Below are 17,068 nucleotides of genomic sequence, written 5' to 3'. Positions count from 1 at the left end.
AGTTGTCTTTCCCGGCATAGTAGACCATAAAATTGTCTGATTCAAAATGGCCAATACCAGTCCATTTCAGCTCACTGATGCCTGGAACATTCACCTTTACACGTTTCATTTCATTTTTGACAACTTCCAGTTTTCCTAGATTCATGCTTCAAACATTCCAAGTTCTGATTATTAATGGATATTTGCAGCTGTTGCTTCTCGTTTTGGTCATGCCACATCAGCAAATGAAGGCCTCAAAAGCTTTACTCCATCCATGTAATTAAGGTCATCTCTAGTTTGAGAAGGAAGCTCTTTCCCAGTCGTATATTGAGTGCTTTCTTTCTAACCTGAGGGGCTCATAATCCAGCACTACATCGGACAATATTCTGATGCTATTCATAAGGTTTTCACTGGCTTTTTTTTCCCAGAAGTAGGCCACCGAGTTCTTCTTCCTAGTATCTCTCAGTCTGGAAGCTCTGCAGAAACCTGTCCACCATGGGTGACCCTGCTAGTATTTGAAATTCTAGTGGCATAGTTTCCAGCATCACAGCAACATGCAAGCCATCACAGTACAACAAACTTACAGATGCATAGTGGGAGATCAGTATTACCCTTTACCCAAACCAGACAAAGAAAACAAAAACTACAGAATAATATCACTAATATTATGGGAGCAAAAATCCTCAACAAAATACTAGAAAACCAAATCCAGTGACATACAAAAAGAATTATATACCATGACCAAGTGGAATTTTCCCAGAGGTACAAGGAAGGCCTAACATCTGCAAATCAGTTAATGAAGCATATCAGTAGAATAAAAAACAAACATCACATGATCATGTCAAGAGACATAGAAAAAGAATTTGCAATATCCAGCATCCTTTCAAGACAAAAACGTTCAATAGAGTAGGAATGGATGGGAATTTTCTGAACTTGATAAAAGACATCTATAAAAACCACCACTAACATCGTACTTCATAGTGAAAGACTGGATGCCAAAACAAGACAAGGTTGTCTACTCTCCCCACTTCTAATCAACATTATACTGCAGTTACTATATGGAGTATTTAAGCAAGAAAAATAAAATAAAAAGCATCCAGATTGGAAAAGAAGAAATAAAACTATAGCTATTCACAGATGACATGATGTTGTATATAGAAAATCTCACGGAATTCACTTAAATGATCATGAGAACAAGTAAATGAGTTCAGCAAGGTTGCAGGATATAATACCTATACAAAAATAAATAAATAGTATTTCTATACTTTGCAAAGATCAATTTGAAAATGAAATTAAGAAATCAAGTCTATGAACAATAGTATGAGAATGAATAAAATACTTAGGAATAAATTTAGAAAAACACCCAAAGAATCAAACCTGTCGTGACTCATAGCGACCCTATGAGACAGAGTACAACTGCCCCATAGGGTTTCCAAGGAGCAGCTGGTGAATTCGAACTGCCTACCTTTTGGTTAGCAGCCGAATGGTTAACCTCTGTGCCACCAGGGCCCCAAATTTAACAAAGGAATTGCAAAATGTACACTGTGAAAACTACAAAATATTGTTGAAAGAAATTAAAGATTTAAATAAATGCAAAACCTTCATAGATTGAAATATTTAATGTTAAGATCACAATACTTCCAAATGGATCTGTAGATTCAACATAATCCCTGTTAGAATCCCAGCTGACTTGACCATTTGATTCTAAAATTCATACGGAAATGCAAGGACCCAGAATACCAAAGCTATCTTGAAAAAGAAGACCAAAGTAATAGGACTCACACTTCCCGAATTCAAAACTTACTGCAAAGTAACTGTAATCAAAATAGCAGGGTGCTGATGGAAGGACAGACATACGGATCAATGTAATAGAAGTAAGAGTCCATAAATAAACCATACATCTATGGTAACCTAATTTTCATCACAGTTGCCAAAATCATGCAGTGGGAGAAATGTGTCTGGTATAACTAGTTTAAAAAAAAAATCAAAAAAATACTGTTGCGCTGTTGTTACCCCATATACAAAAAGTAACTCAAAAATGGATCAAAGGTTTAAATATAAGTACTCCAACTATACAACTCTTAGGAGAAAACATAGGAGTAAATTTTTATGATCTTGGATTTGGCAAAGGATTCTTAGATATGATACCAAAAGCACAACCAACAAATGAAAAAATAATTTGCCCACATCTGTATAAATATCCCTTTATTAAACTCTCCTTCATTCTGGTTTGACTGTGGCTGGTTTTGGTTAGGACTCTGCCTCATGCAATTATCACTTGTTCACTTTCTATTCAATTCATTTCTTCCCTTATTATTTCCTTCTTTCTGCTTAGTTTTGGTTTAATTTTGCTCTTTTTGTGTGTGTGATTTAGGTGAAAGTTTACAGAGCAAATTAGTTTCTCATTGAACAGTTAATACCCAATTCATTTTGTAACATTGGTTGCCAAGTTGTCAACACTTTCTCTTTCTCCGCCCCAGGTTCCCTGTTTCCGTTTGTCCAGTTTTCCTGTCCCTTCTTGCCTTCTCGTCTTTGCTTTTTGGGCTGGTGAGCCCATTAGTCTAGTATACATGGTTGAACTACGAAGCATGTCCCCCATGTGTATTATTGTTGACGCTATAGACCTGTCTAATCTTTGGCTGTAGGATGAATCCCAGGAATGACATCAGTACTAAGTTAAAAATTGATTTTGGATCTTTTAAAAATTTTTAGTGTATGCTTTTAAGGTTATAACTTTTGCTCTAAGTACTGCTTTAGATGCATTTCACAAATTTTGATATATTTTGGTTACATTCTACTTAAAATATTTTAAAATTTTCCTTTTGGACCAAGAATTATTTAGATGTGTGTTATTTAATTTCCAATATTTGGAGTTTTCATATATATCTTATTGCTTTTTATTTCTAATTTAATTCTACTGTGGTCAGAAAGCATATTCTGTATTTTGTCAATCCCTTTAAATTTATTGAAATTGGCCTTATAACTCTGTACATCACTTAGACTGGTAATTATACTGCATGCACATGAAAATAATTTGTGTTCTGGAGTTGTTCGTTATAGTACAAAGTGGATGATAGTGTGCAAATCTTCTATATCTTTAATAATTTTATCTAGTTGTTTTATCAGTTGCTGAGAGTGATGTTACCATTTCCTAATATGATTGTGCAATTCTCTCTCTCTCTCTTTCTAGTTCTATCAATTTTTGCTTCATATCTACCATAACTCCGTTATTAGGCAAATATATACTTATGATTTTTAAGTCTTAATAATGAATTTCCCCTTGAATCATAATAGTCATCTCAAAATGTATTATTTTAAATAGTCACATTAAATAGTCACATCAACATTTTATGCTTACTGCTTGTATGGTATACCTTTTAAAATTCATTTACTTTCAGCTTATCTGTGGTTTCATATGTAAAGTATTTCTTTTGTACATAGCATGTGTTGGGTCTTGCTTTTTATGTGTTCTAAAAAAAATTTTTTTTTATCACCTCTACCTTTTTGCTGGATTGTTTAGTTGATTAAACTTTAATGTAACTATTGATATGGAGATTGTGACCACCATTTTAATATTTGTTTCTATTTGTCCTTTCTGATTTTTATTCCTCAGCTCTTTTTTCCTGTCTTTTTTTGTATCATTAACTACTTTTTAGAATTGCATCTTAAAATTTATATTGGCTTTTTAGCTATACTTTTTTTTCCTTCATTTTTCATTGTGTCCACTAGGGAATGCAATGTACATCCTTAACATTTCAAAATTCACTTAGTGTTAATGTTGCATGACTTCAGATAAAATGTAGAAACCTTGCAACCGTAAAAATCAATTTATCCTATTCCGTACTTAATGCTATAGATGTCATATGAATTGCATCACCATAGATTATATACCTCAAAAGGCATTCTAAAATTTGCTTTGAACGGTCATATGTATTATGAAGAAATTAATTTGTCATGTTATATTTACCATGTCCAAAGCTCTTCATTTATTTCTGAGGATTCCTATTTCCATTTGATATCAATTTTCTTCTGCCTAAAAAGCATTCCTTTATTAATTCTTGTTGTACAGGTCTGATGGTGACAAATTCCCTCAGTTACCTTTTTCTGAAATTGTTTTTATTTTTCCTTTGTTCTCGAAGGATATTTTCATTATAAAGAGACCTTGGAATTTAGAGATTTATTTTTCCTTTTAGGACTTTAAAGGTATTGTTTTATTCTCTTACTCACTTAATCCTTGATGAGTAGCCTACCATTAATAGAATCATGGTTCCCTTGTTCATAATATGCAATTTTTTCTTTTGCTGCTTTCAAGATGCTCTTTATTTTGGCTTTCAACTCTGATTTTGATGTGCTCAGATATGACCTTCTTAATGTTTATTCTGCTGGGATTTCCTTAAGCATCTTCATCCAAACCCAATATTATTATTATAAAGCATCTTCATCAGATTTGGAAATTTTATAGCCGTTATTTTTTCAAATTTTATGTTCTGCCCTGTTCTCTCTCTCTCTTCTCCTTCTGGGACCCAGTAACATGCATTTTAAGTCAACTTGCAATGGTATATCAGGTCTCTGAGGCTCTGCTCATTTTCTTTGCAACCTTTTTGCCCCTGTTCTTCAAATATATAATTTCTATTGATCTTTTTTTTCTCTCAACTTCAGTCTGTTCTTAACTCCATCCAGTGAAATGTGTTTTTTAAAAGATCTTATATATGCGTGGGAAAGCTGGACTATGAATAAGGATGACTGAAGAAGAATACTGAATATACCATGGACTGCCAGAAGACCAAATAAGTCTGTCTTGGAAGAAGTACAGCCAGAATGCTCCTTAGAAGCAATTATGGCAAGACTATGTCTGACATACTTTGGACATGTTATCAGGAAGGACCAGTTCCTGAGGAGGACATCAGGCTTGGTAAGGTAGAGGGTCAGTGTAAAAGAAGAAGACCCTTGTGAGATGGATTGACACAGTGGCTGCAACAATGGGCTCAAACATAGCAGATTGTGAGGATGAGGCAGGACCAGGCAGAGTTTTGTTCTGTTGTACATAGGGTCTCTGTGAGTTGGAACTGATTAGACAGCACATAACAACAAAATATACATATACATGCATATTTGCTTCTACAATTCCATTTGGTTCTTTTTTATTATTTCTATTTATCAGCTACAATTTTCTATCTTTTCATTCTTTGAGAGTATATATTTTAAATTTTTGAGGATAGGCATAATAGCTGCTTCAAAATCCTTGCTTACTAAATTCATCGTTGGTGAATCTTGGGATTTGTGCCAGTTGATATTCTTTTTCTTTTGAAAAGAAGTTGCATTTTCCTATTTTTTTGTTTTTTTTTGGTAATATGCAAACCCAGTCTTGTACCTATGAAAATATATTTATCTTGATTTTTTTAATTTTGTTAATATAAGTCACATTATTTTTTATTTTGAGGTGGTGACATACGGGCATTTTACTGCCTTTAATTAAAGAAAAACCATTAACACTACCTAAATTTAATCAAACCGTTACTACAACGGTTTGATTAACATGGACAATGTTTTAAAGTACCAATTATAGTGGCTGCCATTTCCAGGTGAAAGATAATAATAATTTTTAACATTGTATTTGTTATGATACTCTTTTTCTAGGATAATTAAAATGTAAAATTTTATGTAGCAGACCATTTTTGCAATCTCTATCATCATGCTTCACTACAAGTCTGTTAAATCTTAACTATGTGGAACTTACATCTTGAGGGTTTTTTTTTTTTTTTTTTTTAGTGCTAGACCTTTTATGCAGCCATCTGTGCTTACCAAATCATAAGAACTGCTAAAGGTCTCTGAGCTCTTAAAAGATTCCATGACAAAGTCCGTGTTCCTCTTCAACTGCCCTTACCATCAGTTGGTTCATTTCAGAACATTTACACATTTTTGCTTAATTTTTTTAATGATAATTTATTCAGTATTTTTCTGCTGAGCCTCTCTTGAAGTTCATCACTAAGAAAACAGTATAAACCAATAAAGAATCCAGATAACAGAGACATTCTTAATTAGCTCTGTGGAAAACATTGTAAAGATTCCCTTAATGCAATGATTGTGACCAACCTAATATATGTTTTTTGGCTTTTTTACAAATGAGCTTAATTAGTTTGCATGCCTTCTCCTCTGGGGCCATGTTTTAACTCTCTGTCTTGAAAGTCTATTCTATATTGCCAGTGTACAAAAGATGTCAGAGAGTAAAGCAATAATCCAAAAACTGATGAAATATTGGAATAGGGCACTGGGGTATATTTTCTAACTAAATTATAAGCAGAGATAAGTTCATTTGTTTATTTTGTAAACACTTATTTATCATCTAATAACGTGCCAAGCATTATGCCAGGCTGTATGAATACAGAGATAAAAGAGTCTACTGTCAAGTGGTTCACTATCTAGAGAGAAAGAGAGATAAGTAAAACCACAAATTATGGGTGGTAACTGGGAAATGCCATGATCAGATGGATGCAATGTGCTGTGGGAGCACAAAGGAAAGACATCTACCCATCCTGGGGAGTTAGCACAAGGCTTGGTGAGGTGAATACCCCAATTTGCTAGGTGCCTTTGTATACAGGACAAACTTATTAATTAGATGTGATGTTCCTGAGACCAGACAAGCTGTTCAGCACATGCTATGATATTTCTAAACTGGCTCTGTCAACATTATTTAATCATGTACATAGAGGGTACATAAGGCTTGATATGGAGGTGGATAGGGGAATTAATCTATATTTAGAGATAGTTCACTGTCTTTTTCATGCTCTACAATGGGGAAGAGAAGGAGGAATCTGATGTCTGTATTTTAAGCACATAGACAGGCTTTAAGGGTGCCACTGAGAGAGTTTGAAAAGTGTCTGTGAAATTTAAGAAACATAGAACTGATATCTAACACTTGCCTTAGAAATCTAAAGGAGGTGAGAGTATGGCTAATGCTATGGGTTTGAGACAATAAAACAGAGAGAAGACTGTGTTGTTAGCAGGCGGAACGTCCACTAATAGTGGGGAAAAGGTGCATGTTTTCAAGAACCAAAAGTGGACATTTTGAAGACATCCAGCCTGATATGTCTTAAAACGGAACCTGGTGGGGTGATAGAACTTCAACATTGTGGTGACATCCCAAGCTCTGAAGATAAGGTGAAGGATGTTAAGGAGCCAGTTAAAGAAGAGGCATTTAAGGACCTGCATTGGGAGGTCCTCAGTGTGGAACTTCCAAAAAGAATCTCAAGAGTGAAAGATCCAACAATATTTTCCATACTCAGACCACAGCAATGCTAGTTTACTACTTTTCTACATACATTTTTTCCCCACTAAAATGTTGTAAGAACCAGAAACCTTGGATTCTGGGCAAGGAGGAGGTAGAGTAGAAACTAGAGAAATGACCTACTATTCAATTCCCCAACTCTAGGCTTTTTGTTTGGGTTACTCCTCTGCTGTCCTAAGCCATTCTTACAACTGTTGCTATATTTGAGCACGTTGTTGCAACCCACTGTGTCAATTCATCTCATTGAGGGTCTCCTTGTTTTTCTCTGACTCTCTACCGAACATGATGTCCTTCCCCAGTGATTGCTCCCTCCTTTTGACGTGTCTCAAGCAAGAGGAAGTCTCACCATCCTCACTTCTAAGGAGCATTCTGGCTGTACTTCCTCCAAGAGTAATCAAATTAAATTAGAGCTTAGAATTTTGACTGTCACACTGTACTTAACTGAAGTAATGTACCTATTACATTGGACTAGACTCTCTAATGTTAAAACAAAGGGAATATTTGCTTATTATTTAATAAGAACAAACTCTCAGACACATAAATAACCCCAGGACAAGTTTTGAGGGACAGTGGGAAAAAATTAAAAAGTCGGTTTCTGCTTACAACTTACTGATGAGTCCTTGTCATTCAATAAACCCTATAAGTAAAAATCAGGACTCAGGATCTGACAAATGGTTGTTTTCTATTTCTTATGTTTGTCAACTGATTTTTATGAATAGCCTATACTGAAACATAAGTTCTGTATTTTCCTTTTGTATATTTATTTTTGAATGTATTTTAAGGTTAATAGTAATATATATTCATTAGAAATATTTTGGATTCACAGAAAGTTAGAAAGAAAAAATATACCTATGTCCAATCCCCTGTTAACATTTTTATATATTCCCTACAGTTTCTTCAAGTATGTTTTCCCTAATTTTTTGTAACATATCTGTAAGTGTACTAGATAAAAAAATATTATGTCCTGCTTTTTTTCCCCACCTAAAATAAAAAGCATGTTCAGTGTTACTATTATTACTTTGAACTATCACTTTTTCTTTTTTATTACTGAAGTTCATGTTTCATACATTAATATGCACAGATCTTAACTGTACAGTTCATTGAGTTTTGATAATATTAACCCAAGTAACAACTAACCAAAGCAAGATAAAGGACATTTACATCACTTTGAAAGTTTCATTGTGACTCTTTAAAACTAAAACCCCCACCCAAAGGCAACCATTGTTCTGATTTTTTTCCACCATAGATTAGTTTTGCTTGTTTCTAAATTTCATATAAATGAAATTATACAGCTTGTGTTCCCAGCGTCTGGCTTTTTATGCTCAATATATTTTGGAGATTAATCCAAGTTGTTGTGCATATCAGTGTTAATTCCTTTTTATTGCTGAGTAGTATTTTTTTAGTATTCCATTTTATAAATATTCCCAATTTGGTTACCTGTTCTCCTACTGATGAACATTTGGGTTGTTTCTACTATTTAGTAATTATCAATAAGGCTGTTTTGAACATCATTGTAAAAATCTTTATGTATATATGTGTGTGTGTGTTTTCATTTCTCTCAGAGTGCAATTGTGGAGTCAAAGGTAGTTGGTCATTTAACTTTTTTAAGAAAAAAAAGAAGCTGTAAATATTTCATTTCAAAATGTTTGTAGTATTCTCAATACCACTAGTGAGTTCCATATCAAAACAAATGGGTTTTGCTGTATTTTTTCAGCATTTTCTTTTTCTTGGGTAAATACCTAAAAGTTCAATGACTGCATTCCATAGGGTTTTCATGTTTGTGTACTTTCAGAAGCAGATTGCCAGGCCTTTCATCCAAGGCACCTCTGGGTGGGTTTCAACCATCAACCTTTAGGTTAGTAGCCATGTCCTTAACCTTTTGCACCATCCAGGGACTAGTTTTGCAAATATTTATCCTACCCTGTGGCTTGCGTTTTTATATTCTAACAGTGTTTTTGAAGAGCAAAAGTGTACTTTTTTTCTAATTTTGAAAGAATCTAACTTATTGATCTTTTATTTTAGAGTTTGTGAGTTTTGCTATTATTGTATTTAAATAACACTTATGTTTGGACCTATGATATATTTTGAGTGAATTTTTATATATCATGGGAGGCAAAGACGAAGGCTCTTTTTTTTAGCATAGGGATTTTCGATTATCTGTTATATTGGCTTTTTTTGTGGTTGTTTAGAGTTTACAGTATACATCTTCAATTTATCATGGTCTGCCTTCAAGAGACATTTTACTACTTCATGCATAGTATAAGAATCTTTTAAGAGTTCACTTCCATTTTTTCCCTGTGGTCTTGGGCAATTGCTATTATACACTTTACTTCTTATGAACCTCACAAAATGTTGTTATTATTTTACTCAAAATAGTCAATTTTCTTTTAAATAGATATTTAAAGAAAACATTATTTTGCTGTCAGTTTTAAAGGTATTGTTCGACAGCCTTCTGTCTTGCATTTCAGTTACTTTAGGCTGACTTCTCCTTCATATTGTAATATCCCTCTGGAGTATCTCAACCTCTCCTTCATCTCTCACAACTTTGCTTCAGATGCATCACTTGGAATTTTTAGACCGACACACTGGCAACTCCATTTATAATGTATGTATTTCAGATAACTATTAAACATAATCAACCAAGCAAGAAGCCTATCCAAAATGCAATAGAAATTCAATCTTTTTGTAGCCTACTTACCACTGATTTCACCTTTAAAACAATCCTTATTATAAGATTGCACTAACAGATTTGCATTTATCAGGATACAAAGTAAATAACTGGAAATTATATTTTACATGTGGAGAGTTCATTATTACTGCATTATTATATAAAATTGAAAGAACGTTATGCATCTGAGATGAATTTAGACTTACCTTAACTTCTCAAATGTGTTTATGTTAACAAGAATAAGTATTGATAATTTTATTCCTACTAGATACTCCTTAGTGACAGGTTATTTGTACATCTGTTGATAGATGAGCGCTCAGTCATTAGTCCACCAAGTGGTGTATATTCCTGATACTTTTTCAAATGACACTTTTAAGACTAGAATTTCCAAAGCTGCCATTTGTTTTGTTTTATGTTTTGGCATACAGCATAGTGTCATGTTGTGAAAAACAGATTGTAGCCATTTCTTTATTGTTCCTGCCTGATAAATGTCAATATTATTGTATCAGCAAATAACTATTTGGAATATATTCCTTGATAATGGTGATAAATTATATTGGGAAGTTCCAAATGATAACTAGACATTATAGTATCATTGGATTGTAAAAGATTTTGAATGTATCATTGGATTGTAAAAGATTTTGAATGGCCATTGATATTCATCCCCTAGCCTTTGGCCTAAACCTCAGTCACCTAAGTCTGCCTCGGACTTGAATATGTGTTTTTGATCCTCCATAAGTGAACATTTTTGTTTTCTTCCTAATATAATTCCAATATATAGAATTTTGAAAAGATATGTTACATCCCCAAGGTAAACAAAAACATTCATGTGTACATCTTTTGGCGGTTTAGCTTGTATCACTCAAAACTTCATAAGTAATAATAACATTTGAGTAGCAATTTAAATTTTGTGAAGTGGTTAATTGCAATATTAATATTATCCCCAGTTTGTAGAAGAGACAGAGGGTCAGAGTGATGTGCGCCTTACCCAACTTGGTAGTAAAAAGGCAACAAAAATATATACCTTGCAAACTAGTTTTAAGATTTAGAAATAATACATGTAAACCATTTAGCAATTGGACTCAGATCTTTAGTCTTACACTCCAATCCTCTTTTCATTCAACCACACTGTTTATCTAGCTATCTACTCTAAAAAAGGGACTGAATAATTCCCACAACTGTGTCTATAGGTGGCTACAGGTCTGATCATTTGATTGACTAAAGTATCCAGTCAATTTCTTCAAATGAATAATTTTTTCCACCATCAGATTTGACATTCTTCAGATCTCCATTTAGAACTTTACTCCTGGGAGCCACATCTCACTTTCCAAAAATGGATTAGGTGGCCATCCTCTGTCACAGAACAGCATACTTTATGTACTCTAACCTTGACATTTATTTTCCAGTACTTGTAATTGTTCTAGTATTTGCTACCTGCTGTTATTCTTTTTTTTTTTTTTTATTCTAGTAAACTGCTCAAATGGATTGGGAATAACTAAAGAGTAGGTACCTTTTGTTTCTCTTTTTACCCCAAAGCCTTAGTACTTAACGTGATTTCTGGTAGATTATATATTATTGATATGCTATATATACATACATGCATATATTTATACACACACACTGTGTTTAATGAATGAATAAACTGAATTAATTGCTGTGCTCAGCTGTTAACTGAACGACTGATGGCTCGAACCCACTTAGCTTCTCTGTGAGAGAAAGCACTGGAAATCTGGTCCCATAAAGATTGTACCCTAAAAACCTTGTGGGGTAGTTCTACTCTGTCACATGAGGTCTCTATGAGTAGAAAATTGACTTGACGGCACCTAACAGCTATAACAACGACAGTGGTATTGGGTAGGGACTGTTCTAAAGAGCTGATATAATATCTAAACTGTGTTAAGAGTGGTTAGAGTTCTGAATTGATGCACATTTCCCTATAAATTAATAATCTGTTCTCTCTCTACAGCTATCTTAAGCCAATAGGTTGAAACTCAGATAAGCATGATAAATAACATTGTTCTGTTAGTCGTACAGATGTTCACTCAATATTCACATTACAAATTTAAAATCTAATCATTCATGATATATACATCAATGATTTTGTTGTAGGCTGATTAAGTTTTCTGATGATTAGTGGTTTTTATAAATCTGCCATAATAGAGGGCTAGCTTCACTAGAAGCTAGGTTAGGATCACTGACTCCACCCTAACCACAGTTAGCTGTTTAGAGGAACTTGGCTAAAGATTATGGCAGATTAAGAAAAAAAAAAAGCAATTCTCATTATTGAATACATAGTTCAAAGCACCTGCTCAAATGTTGATAGCTGTCTAATCATTGCAAAGGGAGCTATAGGCTCTAGCTGTCTAATCATTGCAAAGGGAGCTATAGGCTCTAATTAGGATGTAACTCTGAAATTATGGGAGGACAGAAAAACATCACCCTCCGAACCTTACACTGATTTGGATCAACATGAAATAGATTGGCCATATACAGAAGTCCTACACCATAAGAGGAAACATGGTGGCATAGTGGTTAAGTGTTAAGGCTGCTAACCAAAAGGTTGGCAGTTTGAATCCACCGGGCACTCCTTGGAAACTCTATGGGGCAGTTCTACTCTGCCCTATAGGGTTGCTACGAATTGAAATCAACTTGACGACAATGGTTTTTTTTTTTTTTTTGTAACACCATAAGACATCAATTGCAAATATGTTATTTTGATTTAGGTTTCTCCCAGAACTTGATCTTAGACACTGTCCTCCCACCTCATCAAGAAGTCTAGAATATAAATATCTGTTAAGTCATGACACACACTGCTGTTAAACTTGGATGGTGGAGTTGTTTGCAGAGTTTAAGAAACATGGAGCCAAAGAGTAAGACTGCATCAGTGTCTATCCAGCACTACCCAGGGGCGAGAGAGGCCATATTCAGCAGATGTGACTTTTCTGTTCACACACCTATAGAAAGTTTTCTTTATTGTGGGATAGGGAGAACTTTCTGAGTTTTCTACAGTCTGCATGAACTATCCATACAGGGTCCTTCAACCCTTTTGCTTGTTAAAGGACCTCCTGATGACTTATGTGCTTGATGCCAAAGGAAGGGCATGCCACAGACAACAGGGATGGCCAGGAAAGTCATGTCTGCCTGTTGTCTTTTAAAAATTAATAAATTACCTTTTGAGTGTTCCAATCCATTTTAAGGGGCTGATGGAGGTGATCATGGGAAGAGATTTCAATAGCTCTACTCTCTACCAGCCAATCCTTGTGTGTGTGTGTGTGTGTGTGTGTGTGTGTGTAATAGTACAGATAATAATGCACTTGGATACTTTGCCTTCAGGAGTCTAGAACTTTTTCCTTTTCACTTTACAAACATTTTTTTTTCTCAAAAGCACTTGAAAGCAAAATATTTGCTATTGTGAAAAACAAAACAAAAAAATCTCAGCAGATTTTATAGAAATGTTCCCTTTTGTGTCTTCATTTATTCTCTTCCTTACCCAAATTCCATTTGCCTTCATAGAAAGAACTATGGTCTACTGTCAACTCTGTTTCTTTATTTATAATGTATCCAATGAGTATCTATGTGCATACCACAAAGATTAGAACATAAATTAATCAAAAGCACCCAATAAAAGAAGCTGTTCCCTGCCTCCCTGGGCCTTATTCCTATAGTCCATTTGCAGACACTCATGTCTTTTGTTTGCTAATAAAACAAGGGTTTTCTATAGCAAAATGGAAAACTCTGCCCTCCAAATATTTTATTCTCCAAAGGCATATGCATACCACATTAAAGAAAAGGGACATGTAAGTGCAGGACAGTATTTTCTATAGAAAAGTTTTCCAAAAGTTGCATATTGTATGTTTTGTAGTGCTTGACCTGTATAAGGCTGGATTTGGAGATCTACAAAGTAAGTAGCTACTATGTGGTCAAATTCCAGAAGCTTATTTTCTCCAGAATGCACACACACTATACCATTAGGTGTGCATTCTTTTGGATTTTAAACACATTTCTATATTCCAGGATCTCCTATTTAAATACAAAAACATCTGGATAGAGTAACTACTTAAACCATTATCAGTCAAATCTGTTACTTAGATTCATGTAACATGGGAATAACATCCAAGCTTTAAACTGGTGGGATTTTGAGGAACAGATCAGTTTAATAGGAATGTAAAAAGCGTAGGAACAGAGAAGCAACAGACCCCAACACCTCCCATTTTCAAATTTTTGTCAGAGATGACCTTAATCATGTATTATGTGAGAACATCATTGGTTTAATGAATATTGGTATAAGCCTTAGATATTTAGTAAAATATTGAAGAAGGAAGAAGCTTCAGAGATCCCCTAATTTAAATACAGAAATTCACAGTGTAGAGGTAGAGCTAGCAAGGGCAAGTGGCTTGAATTCTAATTTAGTATTTTTCTCTATATACCGAAATGATTCTTGTCACTGTGCTATAGAGAATGTGTTGGTACGAACTTGCTAATAAAAGTTTGTTTGTTTTTATGTGGTAGACAAGTACATAAGACAGAAGCCACACGCTCTGGCATGAACCTGTTTTTGTTGACTTCTAAAAGCAAAAAGTGAGTAGGCAGGGAGTCTGCAGGCAAGATGTACAATCTACCACATAAGTGGGGAGAAGGTAAACGCTTTACTTTTAACATACCTTGAAAGTGCATTTACATCAAAGATTGTTCAAGGGAAGTGTTAGGCATCGTGCACAGGTGGCATAAGGTGCCCTCCAATATCTCATTCATCGATATTTTCTGCTACATCTGAAATTCGACTATCAGAGAACTCATTCCTGCCTGTCTCCAGAAGTTAAAAGAAGTATTCCTAGCTGAAAAGGTTTTAGTTTACCAGATTGCTTCCCAGGGGTCCAGCTAGGTCATGGCAGGTCCTGTAGGAATGAATGGCTAGAGAGGTGAAGTTTGATGGAGAAGGGAGATGATGTACAGAGCCTGAGGCGCTTGTTCATGAGGGTAATACTGGGTAGTGCATTAGAGAGCTTTTGACAGCAGTTAGGCAGCTAGAGGATTATTTCATTTTAGATGTGAATGTGGTGTGTGGAGGTCATCAAGAAGCACCCAAAACTTTCTTTGTGTTTTCTCAAGAGCCAGCTATGGTCATGGGAAAAGATCTGGAGGGAAGTGATGCAAGCAGAGGATGGCTAGCATTTATTGAGTGTGGTCAGTCTGGAGAGATTTGTTCTCGTTTCCATGTTTTGCAGAGTGTTTGGCATTGGCAGGCAAACAACCCATGTTTCTATAATTTTAAAGGACAGAGGACTTTAAAACTTCTCAAGTAAAGTAATTCCTTTATACAAGAGCTCCTAACTTTTAAGAAATCATCTCTTTCTATTCAAACATGCACTGAGGTTTCTATTTATAAAATTAGCAAAGTCTGTTCAAGCTTAGAAGTAAAGAAAGTGAAAGATCTGAGATTCAGAGTTGTTAACTAGGACCAATTCTCCCAGTTTATTATTCTGCAGGGCAAGTAGTTGCACATCATTGAGAGACTAATGGTGCAACATGGAGAGAAAGATTCAACTCATTGAAAGCCTATTATGTAGTTCTCAGCATAATGCAGTGCCCTGAGGATTTCAAATTTAGCCTTGCTACAAGTTATGCTAAATTCTGGCTACACTCTGGACAGCTCTTTGGAAGGGTATCTTCAAGAATTAAATTGACCTAACGTCAATAACATCTAATGCATTTGTGAAACTGAGGTAATAATCATACCTACTGCATAAGTTTGTTGTTAGGGTTAAACAACACATGTAACATACCTAGAACACAAATATTATCAATGTTATTTATTATTAATATGGGTTTTTTATCTCATTAGGTGTCAAGTCATTGCTGGGTGCTGAAATACAGATGAAAATATTTTTCAGTAAGGGAGGCAAAAAAACAGTTACCATATTGTGTGATCATTGAGGTAACTAGCCAGCTTTCAGGGGAATAAGGGAAAATTTCATTGGGGATATTATTCTAAGGTAGACATGGAGGATGAGTAGGAGTTAGTCAAGCAAAGTGTGAAGCATGTTATGGGAGTAACGATGTTCTAAAAAGAGAGAACAGCCATAAAACAAGAGAGCATATGGTGAGTTTAAGGAATTGAGAGAAATTCATTATGGCTCATAGTGGGTAATACTGACACAGACAGTGGAAAGATCACCAAGGGCCTTGAAATCCATATTAAGAAATAAAGACTTTACCATGTAGGCAAAGGGTATACTAAAGGATTTCAAGTAGAAGAAGGACTGGATCACCATTGCATTTTAAAATTACTTTGGCTGCAAAATGAAGATGGTATTGAGAGTAGGTAGAGAAACCTTGGTGTTTTCAGTTGCTTGGACAATGAAAAGGAAGACAAAAGAAGAACTGATGCATTCTAATTGTGGTGTTTGCAAAGAATATTGAATATACCATTGACTCCCAGAAGAACGAACAAATCAGTCTTAGAAGAAATACAATCAGAATGCCCCTTAGAAGCAAGGATAGTGGGATTTCTACTCATTACTTTGGACACATCATCAGGAAAGATGAATCAGTAGAAAAAGACATCATGTTTCATAAAGTTGTTGTTGTTAGGTGCCGTTGAGCTGGTTCATACTCAAAGCGACCTTATGTGCAACAGAACAAAGCACTGCCCAGTCCTGCACCATCCTCACAATCTTTGTCATGCTTGAGCCTATTGTTGCAGCCACTGTGTCAATCCATCTCATTGAGGGTCTTCCTCTTTTTTTGCTGACTCTCTATTTTACTAAGTATGATGTCCTTCTCCAGGGATTGGTCCCTCCTGATAATATGTTCAAAGTATGTGAGACAAAGTCTTGCCATCCTTGCTTTTAAGGAGCATTCTGGCTGTACTTATCCCAATGACAGATAAATTCATTATTTTGGCAGACCATGATATATGGAATAATCTTTGCCAACACCACAATTCAAAGGCATCAATTCTTCTTCAGTCTTCTTTATTTGTTGTCCAGCTTTCAGATGCACGTGAAGTGACTGAAACACCGTGGCTTGGGTCAGGCACACCTTAGTCTTCAAAGTAATTTCTTTGCTTTTCAACACTTTAAAGAGGTCTTTTGCAGCAGAATTGCCCAACACAATTCGTCTTTTGATTTCTTGAC

The sequence above is a fragment of the Elephas maximus genome, chromosome X (genome assembly GCF_024166365.1).
Source record: "Elephas maximus indicus isolate mEleMax1 chromosome X, mEleMax1 primary haplotype, whole genome shotgun sequence".
NCBI classification, from domain to species: Eukaryota; Metazoa; Chordata; class Mammalia; order Proboscidea; family Elephantidae; genus Elephas; species Elephas maximus.
This window is presented reverse-complemented; position numbering follows the sequence as displayed.